Source organism: Galeopterus variegatus, unplaced genomic scaffold, assembly GCF_000696425.1.
Source record: "Galeopterus variegatus unplaced genomic scaffold, G_variegatus-3.0.2 Scaffold2963, whole genome shotgun sequence".
NCBI classification, from domain to species: domain Eukaryota; kingdom Metazoa; phylum Chordata; class Mammalia; order Dermoptera; family Cynocephalidae; genus Galeopterus; species Galeopterus variegatus.
The window spans coordinates 37,357-53,088 of NW_007729074.1; positions in this window are offsets into that span (position 1 = coordinate 37,357).

A 15,732-nucleotide genomic window follows, 5' to 3' on the forward strand; every position below is an offset into this window, starting at 1 on the left:
GCTAATAAAAATAAAATAAAATAAAAATAATAGACTCAACTGAAACAACATCTGTACAGTCATTGGATATTTAAAAGGAAGCTTCTATGTGCTAGAAGTAAAAAATAAAAAATCCCCTTACTGGCTAGCTGCCAAAAAATAAAAAGAAAAAAGAAAAATCAAAGAAATGATCTCTTCATTGATAGATTTGAGGAAAGATACACAGCATAGTTTTTTACGTTAAGATTTGCTAGGGTGTTTTAGCATTTATTGCAATTCTTTTCAACCATTAACACCACACTGATATAATGACTGAGCATAAGGTTCAAGAATGCAAGTTGATGAGCAACTTTACCCATTACTGCTTCAATAATTACTTTAAATTGTGTATTTTGTTCTTCTAAAAGTGTACTCTGACTAAACACTCCAAATCACAAGACTATCTAACACACTCAGGACTTCACAAAACTCTTTAGTTGACCCCCCCCCTCAGCTGGCCAGATGTTGAAATCTGAACATATTTGCTTATGTAGGTTTACAAACAATTATCTAAGATTCCAAAACACAAAAAACTCTAGAAACTTAAAGGTTTTTAGAAGTTTCTGACAAATTCACAAACTACTGCAAACTCTGACCTGAACAGATGTGGGATTATTTCTAACCTTTATTTATCCTAGTTAGGGTTAATATTAGTCCATTTTTTGCATGAATATTAATATGCTTGATTACAGGAGGCTGTTCCAGATCCTGCTGAGGTATTAGATTATATGGTATATGCATTATATTCCTCTCCACAGTCCTGATTATTCCGAGTTCTGAAACACATCTTGCAAGAAAGAATCTGGATAAAGGATTATATGAGACATTCTTTTTAAATCAGATTATAGAAAATTCTATACTTCTTTGGGATCCTTGTGGCTCATTTCCATCAGATGAATCATCGTCATCCTCATATGAATCATTGCCAGAACAATTCAAAGTACAGAACTAAAAAACATATCTAGTGGGAAACTTATTTTGGAATGCATTTGAAAGACTAATGTCACAATTACAAGCCATTGACATTTGACAATCTCAACCAATTAAAGTAGAATTTTTATAAATTAAGACGTGAAGGGGACAATGATAAACAGATACTATCATTGTAAAGAAGAAAAATCAAACCCCCACCTAAAATATATTTAGGAATGAACTGAACAAGAAATATATAGGGTCCATGTGAAGAAGATGCTACTGGAAAATTTGGGCAAATAGAGGACCACGTTTTTATTTATTTTATTATTCTTTTTTGTGTGTGTGACCGGTAAGGGGATTGTAACCCTTGGCTTGGTGTGGACCGCCACGCTCAGCCAGTGAGCGCTCTGACCATCCCTATATAAGATCCGAACCCGCGGTCTCTGCACGACCAGCGCCGCACGCTCTTGAGTGAGCCACAGGGCTGGCCCAGGACCATACATATGTTTTTAGATGGCATATGTGGTTCCAAAAAAAAGAGAAGTCATTCGGGTGAGTTTAAGCTGAAAGAGGCCTTTATTTGAAGAAGAGGGGTGCCTTGTGGAGATCCCCAAGAGCAGACAGGACAGTAGAGCCTTAGTAGGGGCAAGACAGGACCTGGAAAACCCCCAAACCCCAGGCAGCTACCCCACCTCTCTTTCTGAGGCTACAGGGCTTCTTACCTCTGCTTCTCTAGGCAGGCTTGCTTTCTCTGCACTACCTGCATGTAGATCAAGCAACTCTCCCTGCTTTGCCCTTGCGTCATCACTTTCTAGGTCAAGAGACCAGCTAAGACTACTGCAACTGCAAATTTCTGGGAGAGAGAATCTGATTGGACCAGCTCAAATCAGTTTTTTACCCACCCCAAATCCAATCAGCTCCTCATCTGTAAAATGAGGGTGATAATCGAGTCAATTGTGTGGATTAACGGAACATTATACACTTAGTAAAAACTACATATTTATTACCTTTATAAAGATGTCCACTTGCCCTAAATTAACCTATAAAATTAGTGCTATCCCGATCAAACTTACAACTCTTTTTTGACTTGACAAAGCTTACAGTTACTATGGAAGAAATAATATATCTCTGAGGAGGATGGCAGACATATAATGCTAAGAGCACACAGACTGATTCCTAAACGGTTGGAGAACGGTTTCATATTATTATGCTTTTAGACTTAACATATATGACAAAATTTTCTTTTATACGTATGAAATACGTATAAAAGACAATTCTTAAAGGCTACTAAGCAGGGATTTATCCCATCAGAATTTAAGAATAATTTAAAGGTATATTAAAACAGTATTACTGCCCAGTACCAAAGAAATCGATGGAACAGAAAAGAACATAAGAAAATTTAGTATTTATAAAGGTAAAATTTCAAGTCAGTAGAGAAACTGAGTATTCAATAAATGGTATGGGGCAGTCACGAAGTCATTTAGAAAAAAAAAAATTAAGCTAGACTCTTCCCTTGCTTCTTATGAACTTCAGATGGAGTAAATACTAAAAAATTTTAAAAATAACTAAAAATACTAGGTGAAAATACACACAGATAAGTATTTCCATCAAAGCTGGAAACAGAGGAAAAGACTGACTAAATGTAACTATATAAAAATAAAAAACTTCCTTCAGTAAAGAAACACCATGGGCCATATTAAAAGGTGAATTTAAAAAACAGGAAAAATATTTGTAATTATTTCAGATAAAGGTTAATATTTCTAATACACGAAAAGCACTTGTAATTTTTAAAAATGTGAATATTTCAATTTTAAAATAGGCAGGAGCCATGAACTGGCAATTCACAAAGATAGAACCAATAAATACATGAAAAAAGTTCAATTTTACACTTAGGTAATGAAATGCAAATTTAAAAAGCCTTTTTAAAAGAGATGATAGGGATCACGAAGACTGACAATTCCCAAAATTAGCAAGGAGATGCAGCCACAGCATTCTCATACTCTGTTGGTGGAAAAGTAGTAAATAAATACCTATTTAGGGAAGAATCTCGTAACATCACTCATAATCTTACAAATGTGCACTCTCTTTGATCCAGTAATTATATTGCCAAGAATTTATTGTAAGGAAACAATCAGAAATGTACAGATTTATGTATACGAGTACTTATCTAGTATTGCATGTAGAAGTGAAAAATTGGAAATACTTGAAAAATCCAACAATTTAGGGACTGGTTGAACAAATTATGGTATCTATGCAGCCATTACAAATGATTATGTAATCTCTTTTAACTTGCCTGGAAAGATACCAGACATTATTGGGAGACCATAACATGCTCACATTTTTCTATTGAAAAAACAAACCCTTACGTGTATATAAAAAACTTATATAGCAATGTTAGTAGTAGTATTTACAAGTGGACGGCGAGACTGTGGGTGAGCTCATATACGTTTATGTACTACTGAACTATTGCTCCTAGCACAGGGAGCAGACATTTTTTAAAAAGCGGTATTGTTACAATCAGAAAACACAGGGAAACTATGAATTTGCGGAGGGAACACGGGCACTGGCTGAGGACTCCACTGAGCGGAGGCAAGGTGACGAAGGGGCTCCCTGACGCTGGCGCCTCGCCCCGCGACCCCGGGAGGAAGCAGCGCGACCGGAAATACGTCACGCCGGACCTCAGGAATTCTGGGCAACGGAGGAAACCTCATGACCTCACAAGGAGGAAAACTGTTACCTTTAAAAAAAAAAAAAAGGAATGCCTCTTTCCCTTAACAGAACATCTCCCATTAACCTGTGCGCAGTTCAGGGACGTTTCTATCCTGAGATGTTTGTGGGGGAGCCCAGGGGTGGGGATGAAACTCTTGAAACTAAAAAACAACCCTTTCCGCTCCTCCCCGTTTCTCGCTCACACACGCTGGCTTAGAGACAGCCCCCGGGAAGGCCGTTCCTAATGGTGACACTTGCGGGGATGCTGCCAAGGGAAGATCGACGAGAGTGTTATTGTGTTCCGAAAGCCTCCCGGAAAGGAGGACGGAGGTGCGACGCACCGAGTGCGTGGAGGCGAGGCATGTCCTGATTGGCCCACGGCTCCTCGGGGCGGGGCTAAACGCATGCGCAGAAGCGCCCCCGCGCGCCGAAGCGGCTCCCTTCCACCCCTGCGGGTGCGCCTAAGAACTGGGCGGAGCGAGGGAAGTGACGTATTCGGCGTCAAGAAGGGCGCGCGTTAGTCTTCCTCGCTCCGCTGAGGAAAAGGCCGTGGGAGTTTAGTGAGGCTTTTCCCTGAGGACAGTCCTATGGCGGGCGTGGGACTGTGGAGGGAGAGGCGAGGCCCAGGCAGAAAGTTTGGGTCAGCGGCCAGCCTCTCCCTGCTAGCGAAGGGCGGTGAAGGACCGACTGCCCGGAGCACGCCAGGGTAAAGACCTCCCTGGACAGCGCAGCCGCTGGGAGACTCACTGGAGGTGGAGAGGCCTTGGAGATGAGCAGGCCCTCACTCTCCCTTGACTCGTGAGGGTCACGGTACCGTTTAATTGGGAACCTGGTAGACCCAAGCTGTGTTTCGAGTGGAGGTTGATAATCAGTTTTTCATGATTATCATCCAGAATGAATGATCATTGACTTTGGGGTGTCAGTAGGATATTTGGGTAGAAAGGTTGATGTGAAGTCTTCTGAGGTAGTCTGTGAATACCTGTAGAAAATGGGTTCCTGATATTAAAAACAATCCGTAAACAATGTAAAATTTGTTCTCTTTCTTCTGGCTAATTATCTAACTTTATGGTGATTAATTAGTAGCCCCAAACCCATATCTAACCATAAGGAAAAGTCAGGCAAATCCCAACAGAGGAGAATTCGGTATACCTCCTCAAAGCCGTCAAGGTCATCAAAAATTAGGAAAGTCTGAGAAAATGGCACAGTCAAGAGAGGCCTAAGACAACGTGCCACTTAAATGTACCATGGTATCCTGGACGGGAACCTGGACCATAAAAAGAATATGGGGTAAAAATTAAGGAAATCTGAATAAAGTGTAGACTTTAAAATAATGTATCAATATAGGTTCATTAATTGTACTGAATATTCCATACTAATATAAGATGTTAATTGTAAGGGAAACTGTAGGGGGAAGGGAAGGATATGGGAACTATATTATCTGCTCAACTTTTCTGTAATTCTAAAACTGTTCTAAATATAGAGTTCATTGATTTTAAATTATGCATATTCCTGTGCTCTACCCCTAAATTCAATAATTCTAAGAGGGTGACTGGAACTTTAAATTACTAATATAAATTATTCTGGGATAGATAGTCCGCACAACAACACTTTGAGAAGTACTCTAGGTTTAGAATAACAAGGTTCCCCAGAAATCGGAGGTCCTAATGAATGACAGTATGTATGTGTTAGCAACAGAGACTTATTCAGGCTCTCTGAAGTAATGGATATTTATTACAAGGCTGCAAGAGTCAATAAGAGATAAGAATCCCACAAAAATCCTAGAACAGGAATCAAAGCAAAACCAAGTCTCATAGAGACAGAAGTCATAGGATCCATCTCTAAAACCAGGTTATTTTGGTAATCCCTCAGTCACAGAGTATGAAGACTCCTTAGGATGGTATTACACCTTTAACGTGATCCAGTTATTCATTTGATCTCTACTTCCCTTTGGGGCATTTTCCTTTTCTCTTGCTGCCAACTAAATTTTTTTCACATTTCTCAGTTCTGATTGCCAAAATCAGAAAGAATCGTATTGTCTTAGTCACCGTTTGTCACCTCCTGCTTGGGCAGCTTAGCTGCCCTTGGGCCAGTACAAAGTGGAAGAGGAAAGCAAGAGAGTGTGGAACAGGACATGGGTTCTCAAGGAATAACCCAGCCACTTCCTTGGCTAGGCTAGGGCAGTTTCTCACAGAGCTGTGGGTGTGGCAGGCATTCCAAAGTTTTCTAACTAGTACTTGAAAGAGGCAAATATAACATGAGACTAAATATCTCTGTGCCAGTTTTACTAGTGATTCAGTCATTTAACACAGTAGTGTCCAGAATACATATTGAATATGTATTCAGAATTTCTAGGGCAGGTATCCAGAAATCTCTAAATAAACTCATAAAGGGCTGGCCAATGGCTCACTTGGGAGTGTGGTGCTGATAACACCATGGCCATGGGTTCAGATTCCTATATAGAGATGGCTGGTTGGCTCACTTGGGAGAGTGTGGTGCTGACAACACCAAGTCAAGGGTTAAGATCCCCTTACTGGTCATCTTTTTAAATAAATAAATAAAATACATAAACTCATAAAGTGATGGAATTATTTTCCTTTTGAGCTTGGAAGAGAGCTGAAGTTTTTTTGGTTGACATTCTTCTTTCTTCAAGTGACTATAGTGTTAAACATTTTTAAAAGCCTTGATTTCAAACATTGTATTAGTATTATTGTTATAGAGAATGGAATACAATTGTTGGAGTTATATAAATTTAAATGGCTGTAAATTTATAAATTTGTTACTTAAACATTTTTAAAGTTGTAAGTTTAAGTTCAGTGTTTACTATAAAGTCGGTAATTAGAACCCAGTTAAATGTAAGCATTTGTTTAAGGCTCGGCTTTCTAGTTTTCTGTCTAGGAGGTAGTATGACCAAGATTTTTTTTAGAAGGTATCTGGCCTTTGTAGGACAACAGAAAAATCCTTCAAGCTTCCAGGCTAGTTAACTGTTTCTCTGTTCTTCATTGACTCAAATTCTCAAGGGCAGGATTTTGGTGAAACAGAAAGGTATAAGAAGGGAGAAACTAAGCACTAAAAAAGAGAAGCAGGAGAAAGAGACTAGAAAGAAATATTTGGAGGAGGCAAAGCATATGCAGGAAATATCAGTCAAGATAGGCTAATTATTCCATAGTAAGAAATGCCCCCCTAAATCTCAGGGATTTAAAACAACATATTTATTTCTCACTCATGCTACATTGGAACAATTGATCATCATGGCAGAGAGAAAAGAGAACATTGCAAACCACTAGCTGTCAAAACTTCTGCCAAGAAGTTGACACATGTTCTATTCACTCACATTTCACAAGTCAAAAGCAAATCACATGAGTGTCTGATTTCAGCAGGATGGGGATACATAATCCTTATGTAGGAGAAGCAACTTAGAACGGACACAAAATATGAGTCAATAGTATACAGTGTATCACATAAAGACACAGTCTTAGATGGGCTTATAACCTTATTTCAGCACTTAATACATTGATCAAATTATTTGCTGTCCCCAGCTTCAGCATATGACCAAAGAAAATAAAATGATATCAAGAGCTACTACTGCCATTGCTGAGTGAATATAAGAGTGTGTTCTGCGCCAGCCTAGCCTCGAGATATTCTTTCATATCTCATTGGCTCAAATTGGGGCATATTCCCCTTTAGCAAGGGTGAATTCTAGGCACTGATTTGCTTAGACAAATCAGCAAAAATATCCATTATCTCAGCAAAAATAATTTTTTTTCTTTTGGTGGCTGACTGGTAAGGGAATAATATCTATTAACATACTTTTCAGTAAACACTTACTTTTGGGATACAAAGTCATCTAGTTTCATTTGGGGCTTCAACTTTATAAATGCTAGCGTTTCTAGTGTTATGTTAGTTGAATCTTTTGGACATTGTGGGTATGTCTCCTCAGCTGTGTAGCAGCCATGTGATTATGGGGTAGGGGAAACTGAATTTTACTTATTTCTAGAGATTAGCTCCGATTTGCTTACCCAATCAGGTAATTCTATCCCTCTCGTCACAATAATTGCCAGGTCTAAGCAAATCAGTGCCTAGTATTCCCCTGGCTAAAGGGGAACATGTCCCAATTTGAGTCAGTGAGATAAGAGAGGTTAGCTGGGGGACTCTGAAAAAGAAAGTCCTGAATCCTTCTGAGACAGCTACCTGGTGGATGTCCACCCATCTTTGTTTGCCTGGAACTGAGGAGTTTGCCTGGACATAGAAATTTTACTGCTAAATCCAGGAGAGTCCTGGGTAAAGGGATAGTTCTGGGATAGTTAATCACCATAGCTACCAGAAGCCAACACTTTCTTTCTGGGCAGTGTGATGTAAGGATGTGAAGCATGTAACTTCTGAAGATATATTTCCATAAAGAAGAGTGCTAGCCTTATAATAAAATTGTCAGCACAAGCAGTAGGCTACCAGAAGTATGGTACGAAATTGGGTCTACCATGACATCAAAAATCCCCTGTATCAAACTAACTCCAAAGCTCTCTCTACCTCTGGTCTTTCCAGTTAAATAAGGCAATAGATCTCCTTTAATGTTTATGCTAGTTTGAATTTAGTTTCTGTTACTTACAACATAAGGATTTCTTAAGGATACAGTCCTGTGGCAGAGAATACTGGTTGACACCCAATAATCATTCTTCCCCCTTTAATGGTAACAGAATCCCCAGTTTTTAGGTGTGTATAACTTCCCAGAACATAATGACATTTCCCAACCTTTCTAGTGGCAAGGTTGACCTCGTGACTGTGTTCTGGTCAAAAAGATGTAAGCAGAAGTGCTATATCAGCAAGTGTCGGTAAAAGAGAAACCATGTGCCTTCTCCTTTACCTTTCTTTCTTCCTGTGATGTCTGGAGCTATTATAACCATTCTGGATCACGAGGCAGTCATGAGGGAATCAAGGTCATGCATGCCAGAGCTTTAAAAAAAAAGGCACCTGGGTTCCTAACACAATGGAGCACCATCTCAACTTTGGACCTTTTACTTCCTGCTTTATGTGAGAGAAAAATCAACATATATTATGTATACTGCTTTTATTTTGGGTTTTTCTTTTTTGTCATTTGTAGTTGAACCAGATCCTAACACTAAATCTCATATATGTTTCACTATGTGCTTCCTTGTAAGTCAAACTCTACCATGTAACTTATGAATCATAAATGAATCCCACTCCAAAGTTCTGAATTACTTGAATTTTTATGTGACATTTTTGATGGGATAAATGAGCATTCATTTGAATGTTTTACTTGCAACCAGAGAAACACAAAAAATGGAGGGATAAGCATGAATGTATTTTTTTTTTAATAAATTGAATGTTGGAGTCTTAAACTCTCCAATTATTAAAAGAGGCAATTATGGATTCAATAGTTCAAATTATAATGTTAATATTTGAGCCTGGAAGTATCTTTTAAAAATTATTTATATTCAGTCAGCTTTAAAATATTGTAAAACTAAAAAATTATAATTCAGATTATCTTCTCATAGCATCACTACTTTATGAAGTTTCTAGTTCCAATTAAGATGAAATAAGCATGTCCCACCCTGTCTCTCCCATCGAACATAGTAATAAACCTGGAAAAAATGCATGGATCAGTTATTTGAGGACTCCAAAAAGTAAACAGCAAAAAGGTTGGGAAAGAAGATGTGAATCTCTCCTGCAGAGAGCTTGCTGTTTTTTCTCCTCTCATATCCCTAGCCTGGGCTCAATGCAGCCCAAAAGCCCGAAGTGCAGATCAGTATGGACAGAGAAAGCTCTAGGAGAAGACTTCTAGTGCTGGCTTGAGGAGTGGGAAAGGAATTTCCTGATATACAGAGAGAGTGGGGGAAGTCCCTTGTGCTTTTTTTCTTTCTTTTCTCCATTCTCTAGCACCCAAACCCCAAGTAATCCTATAACAGCAGCAGTGAAAGAGATGTGTATTAGTCCGTTTTTGTTGCTTATAACAGAATACCTGAAACTGGGTAATTCATAAGAAAATTAAATTTATCAGTTTTGGAAGCTGGGAAGTCGAAGGTCCAGAGAACACATCTGCTGAGGGCCTTTTTCTGGGTGGTAACTCTCTACAGGGTCCTGTGGCCACGCAGGGTATCACATGATGAGAATAGGATGAGCGAGAAAGGTAACCTCACTTGTTCTCCTTATAAAGCTATCAGAACCATGCCCATGACAGCCCATTAAAACATCAACTCATTACTCCATGAATGGATCAACTCATTCACAAGGGCATAGTACTTGCAATCCAATCACCTTTTACAGGCCCCATCTTCCACCACCATATTGGTGGGTAAGTTCCAACATGAGCTTGGGTAGACATTCAAACCATGGCAGACAGTAATGGTAAAAGGAGCAAGCAGGTTCCTAAAACTTTGAGGAAAGGAAACTTTATTCTCTAATCAGAGATGTGCTCCCAAAACTCTGAGTAGGGTAAACCCCTATTGCATTTTTTTGTCTTTGTCTTCCTGCTGCTTGGCCCCAGGCAAAGGCACAGTTACAGGAAGTGAACAGCAAGGTGGGGAATGTAAAGTCCAAGCTTCCTAATCAGATAACTATAAAAGGGAGCCCAGGGAATTGAAAAAAAGACAAAGAGGTTGAGTAAAGGGAGGAGCTCAGGAAAGCAAAAGTTGTTTATGATTTCTGGGCTAACCCCTAGGCTGTGCATTTGTGGATCTTACCCTCAACAGCATACTATAGGCTTTGAGAACTGAACTAAAATGCCTGTCCAGGACTTGAACGGCCAGTGGATGGTGAACATGCTGCTTAGATAGAAACAACACTGCAAAGCCTTTGAAAACAGAACCGATATTGAAGCCACAAATTAGAGAAGTCTGGTTGGAACTTACAGTCAAATCCCAACCAGATTGGTTGCCTGCTGAAAGAAAAATATCAACATTCCTGATAGGATTCTAAACAAGACCCATAGTCTCATAGCATAATATTAAAAATGTCTAGGATACAATCTAAAATTACTGAGCATTCACAAAGCCAAGAATATAGGGTCGGCCGTGGCTCACTTGGGAGAGTGTGGTGCTGACAACACCAAGTCAAGGGTTAAGATCCCCTTACTGGTCATCTTTAAAAAACAAACAACAAAAAAAACCCCAACAAACCAAGAATAATATAAAAATATTATAGAACTATTCCAAGTACACTCTTGAAATGAATGAGAAGATAGAAAGTCTCAGCAAAGAATTAGAAGAACCAAATGGAAATTAGATAACTGAAAAATACAATAACCAAAATTAAAAACTCACTGGGTGGGCTCAAAGACAGAATGGAGATGGCGGATGAAAGAGTCAGTGACCTCGAAGGTATAAAATAGAAATTACTGGTCTGAACAACACAGAGAAAAAAGATGTAAAAAACAAAGAACAGAGTCTTAGGAATCTGTGAGATAATACCAAAAGGTCTAATGGCTATGTTATTGAGTCCCAGAGAGGAGAAAGACTGTGATGCAGAAAAAAAAAATTAGAAGAAATAACTGTTGAAAACTTCTCAAATTTGATGAACAACATAAACAAATTCAAGAATCTCAGTGAACCACCCCCGCAAATGAACCAAAAGAAATCCATGCCTAGATACATTGTAATCAAATTGCTGAAAACTAAACACAAAGAAAAACTCTTGAGATTTTTTCCAGAAATCTAGAGGAAAAAAAAAAATGCATCATATAGGGGAACAATGATTCAAATGATGGTGAATTTTTCACAAGAAACCATAAAGTCCAGAGGAAATAGAACATTTTTAAAGTGCTGAAAGAAAAAAAACTCACCTCAGAATTCTACATCCAGCAAAAATTCCTTTAGGACGGAAATGAAATAAAACATTCTCAGATGAATGAAAACTAAGAATTTGTTGCTAGCAGGCCTGCTCTAAAAGAATTGCTAAAGGAGGTTTTCAGGCAAAAGGGAAATGATACAAAAAGAAAACTTAAGAACATTGGGAATGAAGGAAAAGCAACCAAAATAATAAACGTAATAAATTATTCTTCTCTTGTGTTCTTTAAAACATGTTTGATGGCTTAAAGCAAAAATTATAGTAATATCTGACGAGGTTTTCAGTGATTATGGATGTTATACGTAAGACCACTACAACATATGGGGGGAGCTCTATGGTAGTAATGTTCTTACATTCCACTTATAAGTGGTAATATACTGATTTTAAGTAGACAGTGAAAAGTCACATATATTGTAATCCCCAGAGCAACCACTAAAAAACTGGACAAAGAGCTATATAAAAATCTCAAAATAAACATTAAAAGAAAATACTAAGAATTGCTCAAATAAAGAACAAAAGAAGGCAAGACAGGGGAAACAAAGGAATGAAAAACAGAGGGATGAAACAGAAAACAAAGGAAAAGGTTGACCTAAATCAATATATCAGTAATCACCTTAAGTGTAAATGACCTCAGTACACCAACTAAAACTAGAGATTGTCAAAATGGACCCCCAAAAACCCCATGATCCAACACATGCTGTCTATAAGAAACTCATTTCAAATATGATATAGAGATTTAAATGTAAAAGAATGAAAAAAGATATAACATGCAAACTCTAATCAAAAGAAACCTTGACTGGCTATATGGAGATTAATGTCCCTCATGAACATAGCCAGAAAAATCTTCAAAAAAATTTAGCAAATTGAATCCAGTAATTCATTAAAACAAACAAATAAAAACACATCACAACCAAGCAGGGTTTATTTGGGGCAGGCAGGGCTGGTTCAGTATTTGAAAATTAATGTAATCTACCATTTTAATAGTCTGAAGAAGGAAAACCACATGATTATGTTAATTGATGCAGAGGAAGAATTTGAAAATTATATGTCAATTCATGATAATAAATAATAATAATAAAAGTTCAGTAAACTAGGGATAGAAAGGACTTTCCTCAACATGATAAAGGGCATCTTCAAAAAACCTACAGCTAACATCATACTTAACGATGAAAGGCTAACTGCTTTCCCCTAAGATCAGTAGTGAGATGCCGTCTACTCTCACTACTCCTATTCAGCATCATACTGGAAGTACTAGGCAGTGCGGGCAAGAAAAAGAAGTAAAAGATGTACAGATTGGAAAGGAAAAAACAAAACCTTTCCTATTTGCAGATGACATGATTGTCTACAAGCATTTATAATAGCTCCAAAGGTATGAAATACTTAGAGATATATATATATATATACTATTTTGGGGCGGCTAGCTGGTATCAGGATCTGAACCCTTGACCTTGGTGTTACAACACTGCATTAGGTATAAATTTATCAAAAAAACCCATTGCTCTAAAGTGGTGACTATTTTTATTTTCTCTGAGTTCCCTTATATAAATGATTTTATGATCATTGAATATTTATGTTTTATATTATGTTTTATTTACATTTTTCATAGGCATTTTCTTCTGTATCAATAGTCATCAAATTTATCATTTTAAGAGCTGCCCAGTATTAATATATCATATTGGCAAGACGAATATGAGCATTTTAAATAAGACTGGTTTCAAATTCCAGTTCCCCAAATACTAGCAGTGTGACTCCCTCAGCCTCAGTCATTGGTAAAATACCAAATTTTGAGGGTTGTCAGAGTATAAGGTGATGTATATAAAATGCCTAGTACTTAGTAGGTGCTCAACAAAGTAGCTGTTATTAATAACATAATATTAATCTTCTTCCTATTTCTGGACATTTAAAATTGTTTCTTGGCAAAGTTTCTATGCTGGAGTCTAAGGGATATCACTCCCTTTTTCAGAATCTTAGTCCTCAGACTTTTAGATCCCAAAACATTATTTCGAGTTTATCGATGGGATGATTTGTACATAAAAATTCATGGTTGCTTATAATGCATTATCCTTAGTATTTTGCTGAAAGCACGCTAATCTTGCTTTCTATTTTAAACACTGTATTGTCCCCTGCTTCCATTTGCACTGGTCATGAGTGTTATAACCTTGGCCATGAAGTATTCTAGAATCCTGTTGCCAGTAGCCCATATAGGAGGCATGGAAACTGGAGGATAAATTCAATAGGCCTAGCCTCCATGGAGGGCTAGTAGTCCAAATAGAAAACTCCAGGAGAATCAGTGTATATGATTCCAATCTGAGGGACAGGAGTAGTATTATAGAAGAGAATTTTTTTTTTTTTTTTTTTTTCAAAAGATGACCGGTAAGGGGATCTTAACCCTTGACTTGGTGTTGTCAGCACCACGCTCAGCCAGCGAGCTAACCGGCCATCCCTATATGGGATCCGAACCCGGGGCCTTGGTGTTATCAGCACCACACTCTCCCGAGTGAGCCACGGGCCGGCCCATAGAAGAGATTTTGAGACAGATAGTTTTCAGGTTTAGGAGCAGGCCAGAGATGTCGTGAGAAGGATGCCCATCTGGGTGACTTATGGAACAACCAGCCCCTGAAGGAAAAGGGAAGAAAAAGCAAATCTCTGGGGAAAGTATTAGCAAGATTTATAAGGCTGGGGTTCAAGGTCAGGCTTCAGGCCCAGCGGGGAGCTGGAGTTGAAAACCAGTAACCAGAACTAACATTAGTCAGACAGACCCCCCTTGAAGGAAAGTGACAGACTCATTGTTCATTAACATGCTCAGGGTCTCAGTTTATCTCCAGGATGGAAAGAAGGACTGTTCTAAATCTCATTAGTGCAAAGAGAGAATGCAGTGTACCTCCAGGATCAGCTTGGGAGGTGGGGAGTCGGGGTTTGGGAAGGTTTTAGTTGTAAAATATGCTGTGAACAAAGCAATGCCTCCATAATATGAAAGTTATTATATAGCTGAATTGCAATGTAGAATATCATGTTTCTGAGATTTCTTGTGGAAAATCAATACCATCTGTATCAGTCAGGATCCAGGGAACAGATGGCACCTTCAAAGTGGATAAATAAGGAGAGTTTAATAAAGGGCCTATTTATAAATGCAAGGTTTAGACAAAATAAGAAGGGATGCCGTAGTACCCCAGGGCTAGTAATGTTGGGGAGCTATTACCACCCTTAAGCTTGAGGGGGCAAGGGGAAGGGTTGAATGCTGAACCCTTGAGGGAGAGCTCTGTTATAAGGACCAGTGACAGGAGACTTAGCTTCTGCTACAGGGAAACAGCCAACCTATTGCTATGTAGCAGGGAGGGAGCCAGGGGAATAAACACCCCTTCCTCACTCTATAACCAGTTTTCTACCAGTACCTCCACATTCACTGACCCCAACTAGAAGCCAGAGGGCAAGGGAGCCCAGGGAGGCTGTCCACAGGGTCAGCTTCTCAGGGCTCAGACCAGGATAGAGAAGGCTGGAGAATGAATCTGAAGGGAAAAACAAAAGATTATCTATGATGTGTAGATTCTCATTACTCAAAGAGGGTGTCCAGGCCTGAGTATTGGGGCTTTTTCATTCGTTTTTGCCTCTGTCATCACATTTTGGATTTTAGGCTTACCTTTCTTTTAGGCCCATGGCCCTCTGTCCACTAAACTCACCCACTCCTTGGGAGGGTCAAAGCTTAATCATCTCTGAGCCTTTGAGCTGCCGTCTATTCCAATCAAAGCCAGTAAAGGAAAGCTAGTACAGAAGAAGAATAACTGGGACAAAGCCCATAAGTGGAGCTCTTATTCTTTTAAACAGGGCTGCCAGTTCTCTAATTGGAGGAATAGGCTGCCCCACAATGGTCCGTGAAACAGAAGCACAGCCCTAGGAGGCAGCCCTCCCCCGACTGGAGAAGGTGGCTGAGCACGAAGCAAACCTCTCTGAGGGGGTTATTATCACTCAGCCTTATTCTGCTCTCCTAGGTAAAGGCTTCATTCAAATTTCCACTGGAAGGGCCAGCCCGTGGCTCACTTGGGAGAGTGTGGTGCTGATAACACCAAGGTCACGGGTTTGGATCCCTATATAGAGATGGCTGGTTGGCTCACTTGGGAGAGCGTGGTGCTGACAACACCAAGTCAAGGGTTAAGTTCCCCTTACCAGTCATCTTTAAAAAACAAAAAAAAAAATTCCACTGGAGCATAACTACCAGAAAATACGTAAAACTGGCCAAATGGAAGGGATACTCCATTAGCAATTTTGTGCTTTTTTTTTTTTTTTTTTTTTTTTTTT